Source organism: Poecilia reticulata, chromosome 1 (assembly GCF_904066995.2).
Source record: "Poecilia reticulata chromosome 1, P_reticulata-male-v2, whole genome shotgun sequence".
NCBI classification, from domain to species: domain Eukaryota; kingdom Metazoa; phylum Chordata; class Actinopteri; order Cyprinodontiformes; family Poeciliidae; genus Poecilia; species Poecilia reticulata.
In genome coordinates, this window is record NC_088830.1 from 21,823,899 (window position 1) to 21,837,752 (window position 13,854).

Here is a 13,854-nt window from a genome sequence, read left to right on the forward strand (position 1 = left end):
AGGATTCAGGCAGGATTTCTGCTGGTGCAGCTCTTTTTCGCCGGGGCAAGTGCAGAAGAGCTCCGTTCCTTCTTCTAAACAGGGGCGCTTCTAGAAAGTTTATGAAGGGCTGGTCAAATGGGTCTCACTGAAACTCTTGTGGGTGCCGAACCAAAAGCCAGAATAAAGTTTTAGGAGAGTAGCAATCGGTGATTTATATACGTAGAGTTAACAGAATCTAAATAATAATAATAATAATAATAATAATAATAATAATAATAATAATAATAATAATAATAATAATAATAATAATGTTTTTACGACAGACTGAAAAATATAGCTTGTCGCCGCTTTTAAATTCTACAAATTGTGCAAATTAATAAAGTGGTCATCCCTTCCCCGATCTACCTTCTTAAATCACAATGACTTTTGGAGTTGAACATCACTAAATATTCCCAGGTCTGATTAGAACTAGATGCATACAATCAAAATATCACTTAAGCAGAACCATGTTTTGCGTCATGAAGTAGATGAAAAGATCTCAAACGCAGCACATGAACACAGCATGTCCTACTGGTGTTTTTAAATGCACCACCGTGTTCTATAGGTTTTATTGTTTATAGAGCTATACTTGGTTTTTTGTTGTTTGTTTTCTTTTCCTGATCAGAAATGTAGAGATCAAGGGAAACACAGTTGCGTGCTCCTTTATAAACCCCCTCTGGCAACCTTTTTTTCTAACGTTGAAATGTTTCAGATGAGGAAAAATCTTTTCTTGTGTCTTTTCTATGTACATAGAAATAAAACACATTTGATTTTTGATTTTTTTTTTTTTTTACTAAGCTTCAATTGCTATACTCTCGTTCTGTTGATACAAACTTTAGGAATAAAAAACATGCCAAAATAGAACCTTATTCACATGAAGGGTAAAATAAATGTAAGCGCACTGCATCTACAGAGACTCAGGAATAGATTAGTAAAGAAAAAGGGTTCGCTGATATCTGTCTGCGAAGGATTGCAAAGACATTTCTAAGACTTTGGGACTCCAGTGAACCACACTGAGAGCCAATATCCACAAATCGAAAAAAAAATATGGAACAGTGAAGAATATTCCACTGGAGTATGGAGTCTGCTGGAGATCCTGAAGCCCAGACTCCAGCTGGAGTCCACAACTTTTTTTCTTTGTCTTGAAAGGACTTTGGTTCCCAATCATTTCAAGACTGCCATCAACACCCTTTGCTCATGTGCATGTTTCTAACAGCCTTCCTTCTTCCATTCAACTTTTTAATGTGCTTGTATTCATCTTCCTGATGATAGCCAGCTTATGTTAACAGGACAATGTATATGAAGGACTGTTTACACAATATATGTATGAACAACAAAACAGCTCAAGGCTGACGAAAATGACCAAAAAGATTGATTTTCGTGGTCCTTTATGAGGTTCAGATTACCCCTTCTACAATTTCAATGTAGCAGCAATGATTTGTATTCAGACACCGTTCTGTTCTGTTGTTTCTTTGTGAGCAGCAGTATCCACCACCTCCTCCTACACACTGCTGAGTGGATGTTGTCCCTCGGCGGACCGACCTGCTCAGGAGGAGCGCAATGCAGCATCGGTCTGCTGCTATTGAACACTACCTGTGTTTCACGCCGGCGCTGCTGAGCCCCCCCCTCCCCCACACCTACCCTCCTGCATATCTAATTTTCAAGCTGTTCAGGCCGTATAGCGAGAAGCGCCAACCAAGCCGCCCAGCTTGAAAGCAGGGGGTTCCCCTCCGACATAATGGTATTGACGGAGAGAGTGCAGTGTGCGCCCAGTCATCAGTGAGCAGTTTGTGGCTGGCGGAGAATAAACAAGGACTGAAGGATGTAACACATTCTTGTGTTTCCCTCTCACATTTTCTTTAAATATCCACAAGGTTAGCATGCTTTACTTATAGTGCTGCTAACTCACGTCTTTTCTTTTGTTGTTGCTATTTTTCACTAAATCTATGCCACATTAGTACTTTTGACATTAGAACGTTTAAACCAGAGGTTCTTAAGCTTTTTTGAGGTACAGAAACCACCAGTTTCATATGAGCATTCACTGAACCCTTCTGTAGTGATAAATAAAATATGATCCCCACCCCCCCCCCAAAAATTCAAGACAACTAGAATCTAGTTGGGTCACCCCAAGATCATTAAGTCTTCTTAAAAGTTCGAGCCTCTGAGAAGTTCTTCAAAATATAGTCAATGTTTTCAGCAAAGTTGAGCTGACAGTCCAGGAACGACCCAATGTATTTAAAATTTGCCACAGTTTCAACAGGTTGGCCTTCGAGAGAAACTGGAACCACTTTAAGGTCTTGTTTAGATTATTTAATTAGCTCTACATTCTTAAGAGAATTAAAAATACTAATAAATAATAAAGATTGCGGTATTCTGATTTAGTAATGTGATTATATTAGTTGTGTTACCACCCCCACGCCACTAGAGGCAGTAGCAACCCCGAAAAGATGCGACTAAGGAGCAGATTTAGAAATACACCGAAAGCTACAGAATTTGGTAAAAACTGTGAGCTTTGCTGAAGTAAATAAAGACACAAGTTCAAATCCATGCTGAGAGTGGAGCTCCTTCAATCAGGGCTCCTCCGCAACACTGATTGGCTAAACAATGTAACGTGATCCTCTGCAGCAAGTGATGGCAAAGCGGGGCGTCATCACGACTTTACACAAGTGTGTCTTTACCTCCGCGGCAGAGGCTCCGCCGAACCCCTGAGACCGACTCACCGAACCCCTGGGGTTCGATCGAACCCAGGTTAAGAACCACTGGTTTAAACACTTCATTTTCAAAGCTTGTGTCAATCATTCTAAGCAATGAGAAGCAACAAATTTGGCTTTTTTCATATATGCATTTTAGTTTAGTAATTTATTTTTTAGGAATAAAATAATTATTTAAAGAAACCCTGTCCAACTAAACAGAGTATCACCACCACCATTATGGTGTTGCTGAAAACGTATCTTTCTTAAGTCATCTAGGTTATCCTGAGCTAATGTATTTTTGTGGATTGCAACAATAGCCATACCACTTCATCTTTCAATGATTTTCTTGTGGTTCAACACCAAACGTCAGAGTACGTCATTGGCATTTTATGTGTACTAAGATTTTGGGGAAAATCTGGGGAAACTCATACAGCAGTTTAGAAATAAACATTACTCTGACAGTCAAACATGGCGGTAGTGTGAAGGTTTAGTCTGCTTTGCTACTTCAGTACTTACATGAGTCACTGTAGTTGAAGGAAACACGAATTCTGCTCTCTGCTAGAAAGTCCTGAATGACAATGTCCAGCTATTGATCTTAAGTTTGACCACACCTGAGTCAAACAGCAGCACAACAGAAAGTCCGCTTTCAAAAGGGTCAAATAAAAACAAGAGATTTTAGTGTTTGAGTCAAAGTCTTGGCTTAAAGTCTGATGGAGAAAGTGTGGCATCACCTAAACCCAGAAACTCACACTTAAAAAATTAAAATAAAAAAACCCCACTATGAATTACTAAAAAAAAAAAACGTGCAAAAAGTGAATCAAAATTCTTCCACAATAATTTTAAAAGAGCGTTATTAATAATTTCCCAAACACATAACGATTGTTGCCATGCCAACCCTAACCATTAGGTTTGGGTCATTTAAGTTTTAGAGGTTTGGATAGTTTATTTCCCTTAATGAATGAACTAATCACTTGAAAACTGTTCTTTGTATGAAATCAGATTTTCTACGTAAAATAGTTATTTTTTTTGTAACATAAATATGACTCAAAAAAATTTAATGGCACACATTTTAACAATGTACTTACAGAATTTTTGGGCAATTTAAAAAATATGCCACAATCGTGAAATTTCCAGCTTACAACATAGGTGATACATGGAGGTAGTGATGAAATGAGGTAGAAAGGCAGCCCTTTGGCTTGGGTTAGGTCATTTCACTTTTACTTTAGTAAATTCAGGTTATTTAAGACACATTTGACCTAATAAAAAAATCATCTAATGAAAATCTGTTGGCCTGAGCAGGCTGTTATATCCAACCCATTAAGATATAATTGAGCATGAATCCCCTTTCATCAGCAAATGAACTGCAGTTTCAATTTGCATATTGAATTAAAAATAAAGTGTGCTGTGTTTGTGCGCGCACGGCATGCTCGTGAGAGCTCTAGTTAAAGACAGGATGTTCTTTGCAGATAGACAGCCTGTGCTGACCTCCGATTCTGCCTACAGGCATAATCTTCTATTTGTACCACCACAATAGCCGATCACAAACTTTTTATGTGGTATGATGTGCACAGGCAAACAAAGAGACTTGAAAAAATGCTGAACAAACATAGCTGTCCTGTTGAAAAACAGATGAAAAGGCTGGTCTAATAAAAAGCGACGAACCAATCAAACCTATAGTTTTGAGAGCATTATAGTTGTGACGTCACAAGAAATCACGATCATCCCCAATTTTTGTACAAACCATCTTAAAGCAAAAGTGTACTATTCTTTCAAAATGAATTTCATTCTTTTCCCCTTTGAAAACAAATTGGGCAGTGCAAAGACAAAATTTGACTGCCATCTGTTTGGGTTGGGTCAATTTTATGGTCTCAGAGTCTTCTGCATGTCGAGAAAGACAAGACTGATTGCAGAGCATTTGTGACACATTTGAATGTCTGAGCAGTAATCTTGAGCACTGTCATATTCAGAAAATGATAAATGCAATATTTATATATTTCATTTTATTCATATTTTGTCCTGCTACAACCACAGATTGCACTTTGTTTTATAGGGATTATACGGGGGTATGCTGAAACAAAGTACTGCATAATTGTAAAATGAAAAACGCATGACGCAAGGGTTTTATTTCTTTATTTTACAAAACAGCAAAATCTGAAAAGTGTTGCATAAATAAGCAGTCCCTGCTAGTCTAAACATTGTAAATTTAATTATCTGTACTCTTTGTTGCAAGAAAAGCCGCAGCTCAGTCAGACTGGTTCAAGCCTATTGATTTATTTTAAGGTAACACTGTAAATCCTCTGCTACATTGAGTGATATTTTTGAAAATAATCTAAATGAATCAAGTTAAGTCATCAACAGGAGAAATGTGCAACTTCACAAGTTCTGTATCTTATACATAATCTACACATAATACCATTCAAGAAGGAGAAGAGAACAAGAAGGTTCTGTGTCCCATCATGTTTTGGTGCAAAAGGTTTAGGTCACTGACTGAACAACATCAAAAGACCTTTTGAGGTTGCGGGCTGAAACTGCCATGAGAATGTCATTATCCACCATGAAATATATCTGGTACTAAAATGTACTGGCCACTCAGAGAGGAAGAAGACATGACTCAAGCAAAATATAAAAAGAAAAATAAATGTGCAGATGCACTTAATGAAAATGATGTTTTTTTGTAAGTTTTCAAGTGAAAGAACATGAAACATACAAGTATTATAGTAGCAGCATCAGATGGTGTATGTGTCTTTCTGCCGATGAAATTGGTCCGTTTTTCAAAGTAGATGGCAGAAAAATAAACCTATGTGGAAAAATTATAGCAGCACCTAAAGACAGACAGGAAATCACAGTTTGGACAAGAACCTGTCTTCCAAAAGGACAATGACTTAAGAATACCACCAAATTAGAGAGGCTTCAGGACAACATACTCCATGTTTTGGAGAAACCATCAGAAAGCCCTTATCTAAATTCTACAACTGATTTGTGAATAAGGTTGAAAGATGTGTGTGGAAGCAAAGTAGTGGTTCTATCAGCATGAATGGATCTCACAATATTGCGAGGAGATTGTGGAAAAAGATCTAATATGCTTGACCAAAGTTATACAGAAACAAATTGTTGCTCTTGATTTTATTTAGTTAAAAGTAAATGGGACAGCATACAAATTGGCTTCACACATAAAAGATTTTTTGCTTTTTTGATAAATTTGAAAATCATGCATAGCTTTTCCTTACATCCATTTTCTTTATACCCTTGTCCCTTAGTGGGGTCGGGAGGGTTGCTGGTGCCTATCTCCAGCTAACGTTCCAGGTGAGAGGTAGGGTCACCCTGGACAGGTCGCCAGTCTGTCGCAGGGCAACACAGAAACACACAGGACAAACAACCATGCACACACACTCAGACCTAGGGACAATTTGGAGAGGCCAATTAACCTGACAGTCATGTTTTTGGACTGTGGGAGGAAACCGGAGAACCCGGAGAAAACCCACGCATGCACAGGGAGAACATGCAAACTCCATGCAGAAAGACCGGGGCCGGGAATCGAACCCAGAACCTTCTTGCTGCAAGGCGCACAGTGGCACAGTTGGTAGAGCTTGAAAATCATGCATAGCTTTTCCTTAATTTATTAATTAGGCAACAAGCTGTGTTGATCACAAAAAACCCAAATAAAATAATAATAAAACACAAATAATTCTTCAAGTCTCTCTGTTACACTGTCAAAGCCTCCTACCATGGAATCTGACCATGAACTGTCCATGAATACTCAAGAGGTATTGCACAAATCCACCGAGGACCAGATTTCTATTTTGAAAAGACAAAGTCAGACAGATGGCATGTTCTACATAGAACATAAAAGAACCAAATCTACGTGAGGTTGAATCTTTAGATATAGTGAATGGCATGAAAATACAGGGTAAGCCATGAGAAATGGCAAACAGTGACTGCAACAGCAGTATCAGAATGGTGATAGATTAGCAGTGAAGCAGCTGGTGCAGACAGAGTAAACAGAGTGGGGTTAATCTGGGTAGTAAGCTGGCAGACGACACTGACTACCCTGCAGGGTAATCTGCTGACGGCTCAAGATATATGGAAAGCTAGATTAGCATGTTGTTAGTTTCCCATTCGTTTAATGAGGAAAAAGGAGCAAATACGCTCCAAACAATTTGAATGGTAAATGCCCTGCACTATAGTGCTTTATCAAGTAAAAGAAGTCCGAAGCACTGTTCACTACAACCAGCCATTCACCCATTCATACGCACATGGTGATAAGCTACATTGTAGCCATGGCTGCCGTGGGGCAGAGTGCTTCAATCGCCACAACAAGCAAATTGAATCAGGGTGAGAAATGGTAACCCCACCAGTCACAGGATGAATTGCTGCCATCCTTAAAAACAAAAATGTTTTTTTGGTCAACAAACCCCCCCCAAAAAACAACAACAACAACAACAACAATAACAACAAAGATCTAGATAAGGAACAAATATCAGCTTTTAGGGGACTTTTAACTGGCAAAATGGCACTGTAAGTGCTATCACTTGTTGACTCATTTTGATAGTTAGGTACAGTGTATGTACACTTCCCCTGCTATGCAGATCCTTGATTGATTCATTTTGCTTGGGCAATGATCGATCAGGTTTTTGGCTGTGTCACACTAAGGTTTGTTTGCCATCCACCTTCCAAAAAGAAAGGCCAAAACTTTTAATTGGATGAACAGAGCAAATAATGCTACAGCACAGTTCTTTACTTCTGACATTTTGAGGTATTTCCACTAGTCTCTCATGTTTGAACAAATTACTTTAACGTGTATCTCTCCTTGCTGTGAAAGCACAACCCCGCCACAGACAAAATTAGAAAAATTCCGCCAAAGTGGGCGTAGCCAAGAAACACAGAGGCTCAGAGAAATGTAGGAATGAGAAGAGATGGGCAGTGATCAAGATGAAAGAAGTACTGTTGCCAAATGGTCCACTCTCTAGCTATATTTAGCAACTTTTAAGACACTTCTAGTGACTTTTGTTAAAAACAAAACAAAACAAAACAAAAAAAAAGAGTGACAAAGTTGGTTTTGGGGATTTTTATGACAATACTGCCCAGCAGCCCCACTGCAAACTTTCTCTGTTTTGAGCAAGCAGTGAGCTTGCGCTGCCCTGAACCTCACCCGCTTCCTAAGCACTGCACTCAGTCTGACACAGTCGTCTGTCCTACATTACACCAATGCCAGTAGTCAAAGCAGGAGACCTATTTTTTTCAGTGTCCACAATGGAAATAAATCACACATTTGCCAAGCTGAGCAGCTCTATTGATCAATGTTCGCCACGTCCACACCCGTTATTTCAACTCCTGACTTGGGGCATGAGTCTGAGTGAGATAGTATTATACTCCAATGCAGGGCTGTGATGTCCACATCACAGCCCTGCGTGAAACATAAAGATAGAACCCTAAATAACCTATTGAGACAGTTTGTCAGCAAAAAAGCTGATCTAGGATTAGTTACACTTTAACTCAGAAGAATCCTTTAATAGATTATTTACTTTGAAGTTTGCATGTTACAAGCGTCATCTCGTATGTTATAGGAAGTTGTATGAAGAGGTAAATTGGAACACCACACAGTTGTAGCTTCCCTGAAACGGGGGAATGAGGTTTGTGTGTAACAGAAGCTTTGCACAATTTTTTTTTATTGCTTACCAGGCTTTGATGTGTTGGGTGGTGGTGACCTTTTTTACTGCCAACCACAGCTGAAATAGAAAGTTCAGGAATACTCTTTTGAACACAGCCTAGGTGAAGAATGTGTTTTTTGATCGAATGGAAAAAAGAGAAAAAAAATACTAAAGGAATAACTGCTTTGGGTATACAAAAGACGCAGGTTCACTACGTACAGTTACTCAATAAACCATATGAATAAAAAGACACTGGGCTTTTGCCAAAGAAAATAAAACATAGCTCTTTAAATAGAGAGAATATGAAAATGAGAACACTGTGGCAAACATTGAACAAATCTAGCAAGATAGAGGGTTGTCAGTCCAGCTGCCTACTCAGCTGGACTGAGTAGGCATTGCTGTAGTGGAGTTTTTAACCTCTGTGCAGGGGATGCACTACCCGATGAGCCACATAAACATAAATCACTTCTTGCAAAGTCAGACCTAGTCAGAAGGATTAATTTGGACAGATTAAATCAAGACATGAGACAGAAGTATTATGGCCAAAAATACAATTTTCAAGGCAGAAGTGAAAGTATCGCGGTCAAAAAATCATCCAGCTGACTCTGAACTAAGAGGAAACATCACACTGCAAAGGAAATTGTTAAGAGAAGAAACTAATTTCCAAGGGACACAATGGCTGGACAAAAAGGATTGCAAATGGGCGATCTCTGGGTGATAAATCCAGCATGGTGGTGCAGTTGTTTGCACTTTTTCCTAGCAGCAAAACAGCCTTGACCTCAAATCCTGGCCTGGGGGTTATTCATACATTGCATTTTTGGTACCGCCCATAGTCCAAACCCATGCACATTAGGTTAATTATTCTCTCTAAATCACCTCTCCCTCAGAGAGGGGGTGGTGGGGTTTGTTTGTCCTGTCTGCCTCTGTGTTGACCTGTCATAGACAAGCAACCTGTCAAAAGTCTATCTTCTGTCCAGTGACTGCAGGAGACAGGTCCCAGCCCACCAGTGACCCTGAATGAACGAGCGCATTTAAACAATGGATGAACTGATAGATGATCAACCCATCTCTGTGGTGGTTATAGGCATTACCTGCAGGGTATGTTATTTGATGTGAGTGCTATTGGCTTTACTAATGACATTTGGTGTTCGGAGGTTTGCCCGGTGTCACTGTTTAGCCTTTTGATCACAGAAAAAAAAACAAAAAATAAAACTGGCCTTTGCTGCTTTTGTAACTATAATTCTACCGACTATATGCTTCCAGCCAAATGAAAAGCTAAACATATGGGCATTCCATTTTGTCACGGTAATGTATGAATCGCAAAAAAAGAAGTAATGCATAACGTAACATAACATAGAGATAACAAATACTGGGTGTTTTGAACATACACTTTATTTTATCATTATTGAGGGAATCCTCTTAAAGCATCGTGGAAAACAGTGACCCATAACTAAATTAATTTGATTTATCAAGAACTTCCAAATTCTCAAGAGACACTGAGATTTACAGTCATATATAATATGTTAGAACATATATTCTAATTAAGCTTTTTTGTTAGACTAAAATAACGTTTTGAAAACCTTCAAGCAGATATTAAACACTCTTTTCATTGAGCCAACATTCGTGCATTAAAAATAAAATATTTATTGGTCTGATGTAACATTCCAAACTTAAATAATATGCTTTATTAATCTTAAGTCAGAAATATTCAATTAACAGAAATAAAATGTTTGAAAACATCAATCTATGAGTAAATAAAAGCTAAAGCAAAAGGAGCGAAAACAAATATGCAAAAAAACATGCAAACTCAAAAAACTCATGCAAACTCCTGAGAGACAAAGGTCTCAGTCAGGATTTGCTGCTACTAGCAACCTCATGATGTCTAATTAAACTTTTGCTAACAATTACATTTATATGACAAAATTAATTCTCAGTATATTCCACTTAATTAGCTCTTAAGAGGGCATTTCAAATTCTAAACCACTTATTACTTGGGAGAACAAATGTTGGCTTCTTAAAGACTAATGCACATATGCATTAGCATTTTTTCTTTTTTGTTGGTCTTTTAACACTATTCCACCCTGAAAACATCCATCCATCCATCCATCCATCCATCCATCCATCCATCCATCCATCCATCCATCCATCCATCCATCCATCCATCCATCCATCCATCCATCCATCCATCCATCCATCCATCCATCCATCACTTGATCAAATCTCATCCTACCATTAAGGAAGAGCTCCAAGGCCGTTCAAAGTTCTTTGTTAAAAACATAACAATAACCAATTGCTAAATACCATCATCAAAATGATCAAAAATAATAATCATACACTGTAAAAAAGAAAACGTAAATTTTACGGTAAAACTCCGGCAGCTGGGGTTGCCGAAATTCCACCGTAAAACAAAAAAACGATTTTACCCGTAAATGTGTTTTACTGTTGAATTCCAGCAACCCCAGCTGCATTTTACCGTAAAATCTAAGTTTTTTTTACATTTTGTATTTTTCCTAAAATATGGTAAGATACCAGCAGCTGTGGTTTTCCCTTAGTAAAATTGGCCATATCCTTTTGGTAAATTAAAGATGCTGATGGTAGAGAAAAATTAGGTGAAATCGCCCTTTACCCAACTTCATCTTCGTCCAAGCAGCAGGGCCAACCATGCAGTTCTCTAAATGTATGACAAATCTATGGTCGGCCTATTAAATAATCTCAAATACATCATTTGATCAAACTCTCTCATAATGATGTTGGTGTCGGTTGTAGGAGTTTGCCTTGCAATAGGTGGATCGCCAGTTCAATACCTGGTCTTCTTTTGAGATTTCAGTTTGATATATCAAACTCATTATAGATTTAATTATTAAAAAACAAACCAAAGTATCACAGCAGCATTCTAATCTATGTAAATTACTTTTGCAGTCTGATTTATTGTTTTACATCATAGATATAAACATCAGTAAGGGGTCGCAGGTTCGATTCCTGGCCTGGCAACATTTGCCGCAGACGTCATGCAGAGGAAATTAATTTTGAATCTCATTCTTTCGGTCACCACCCTGAGGTTGTGACCATAGCTGAGAGGAGGAACATATGTCGTAAATCGGGTAAATCTCAACATTTCAGCTCAACAGACTGGTGCTGGACTTGCATCCCTGCAGATGCTTCACCAGTCTGTCTAAAGAGCTGCTGCTCCATTTTTCTGAAATACTCCTGTCAAAAATTAATTATATTCTGGGGGCTTAACTTTTCAAATGCTAACATGTTTACTAGACTCCACATTTTATATATATATATATATATATATATATATATATATATATATATATATATATATATATATATAATGTCTTTCTCTCCAGTGTCATTTTGAAGAAAAAAAATACAATCGAAATGTGAAAGAAAAGTCTGATTCCCAAAAGTTGATGTGGAAATGCCATTTAATTGATATTTCCGCATTAGAAGTGAGTCAGTGTTTTACAGCTAATTTTGTGAAAAATATTGGCATGAATGTTTTATTTATACTTTAGAAATATTTATTTAAATTTTATTTTGGAGATTATAAAATTGTGTTTTCACATTAAAAAAGATATACTATAAAACTTTTTCTACCTTAAATTAATCCATCACATTTACCCAACAACAAGAGTGACACCCATTTATTTCAAGAAAACAGTAAATTATGGCATTTTGCAGAGGGATAAGTAGTGGACAGGCATTCAACGTAAAAAATTAATTGCCATAAGTCAAATGAAAGTATTAAAAAAAATAGCTTGATTTTATGCTTTTCAACGGGAGACCTGTTGCCATTAGAAAAACAAACAAAACCTTTTTTAGCTGAGACATTTTAGCCAAATTTTAAAACGTCAGATGATGATTCTAATGGCTTCACAGTCAAACACTTTGACAAAGCATTTGACTTCACCTGTTTGTAAGCTTGCCATCCTCTGCAGTCAGAGAGGAGCCATGTCCTTCACTGTGTACAATACCCTGATATGGGGCATTCAGTAACTAACACACTCATCTTTATGATGGCCATGAGAGGAAGCAGATTGGTAAAACTAAATGGACCATAAGCCAGTCAAGACGGCAACCTCTCACAACACTGAGCACTGAGTCCATATTCTTTGGAGCTACTCAATGGCTACTCATGAGAGAGGCATGAGTACAAGGACTGAATCAATCCTGCATGACCTTCATCCTCTTTGGCGCAGTGATGGAACCGATAAACCAAAACCTTTAGCACTGAAGCAGGACTCAAGCACCAGCCCTGCTAAGCATTATCTGAGTTGCTGCATTGATATCTGTAGTTTATATGAAAAACTGGTTTTGCACTGTATCCTAAACATGCATTTTTTTAAACAATATCCGACCATGCATCTCAACTCATTATAATACATTACAGTAAACTTCACACATTATTTGTATTTATCTTTGAATTCCAGTTTTGAAACTTGTCACACTAGCGATAACATGGCTGATGACAGAACACAAAAGCAGAGTCTAAAAATGCTTGGAAGGCATAACACACACATGTTTGGAGGACAAAATTTACTACACCTCACCCATAAACACCATACTGTCTAATGTTTGGAGGTGGGAACATCATGGTGTGGTGCTGATTTTCTGCATGTGGTACTGGCAAACTTCATATAATTGAAGTTATAAGTGGAAAAATGAACAGATATTTTTGAAAAAAAAAATCTGCTGGCATCAACCTGAATAATGACGGAACAAGGGTGAATGTTTCAAGTTTAGTCTGCTATGCAGTTTTAGAGTTTCCCCATTATAGACTCAACTTGAACGAAGCCTCCATGGAAGGAGCTACAATAAGGTAATGGCAAAGAGACCTTTCAACCTAGGTACATTTTTGAAATATTAGTGGATTCATGTGAAAAACCAGTTGGCAACTGGTTAGAAGGTATTCATTGCTGCAATGCCAGTAAATCATTTTTATTGAATATTGAAAAGGGTATAAAAAAATTTTGACATGGCATTTTTAAATAAATGCAAATAAGCACCAACTGAATTCATTGAAAATGGATCCTTGTGTTTCATTTTAATTACCTTTGAGAGATGCCTGCCTCACATCCTGACAGAAGCAGCTTTTTAGTTGAAAGAAAATAACTTTAAATATAATGTGGAAGAGGTATAAGTAATTTTTGGGCTAATCTGTTTATAACTGAAAACCCACAATTAATATTGTTCATGCCGTGTGTAAAATTCTGACCTGCACTGTTTATGTAGTGAAACCAGTCTTGCGATTTCTTCCTTCTTATAAAGTCTGTAATAGAGTTTGGCATTCTACTGTTGTGTTTTAATGACACTGCGACCCCGATTAGTCACTTCAAAGCCAATGGCAAGCCCTGAATTGGCTTGGGCAGTGACAGAACAAAGATTTGAAGCAATGTGTCGAGAAGTACAGGCTTGTGTCTTGTCTGCTTTGCCACAACAAAGGAAAGCTTTTAACAGGCCCAGATAACAAGGTTTAGGAATTG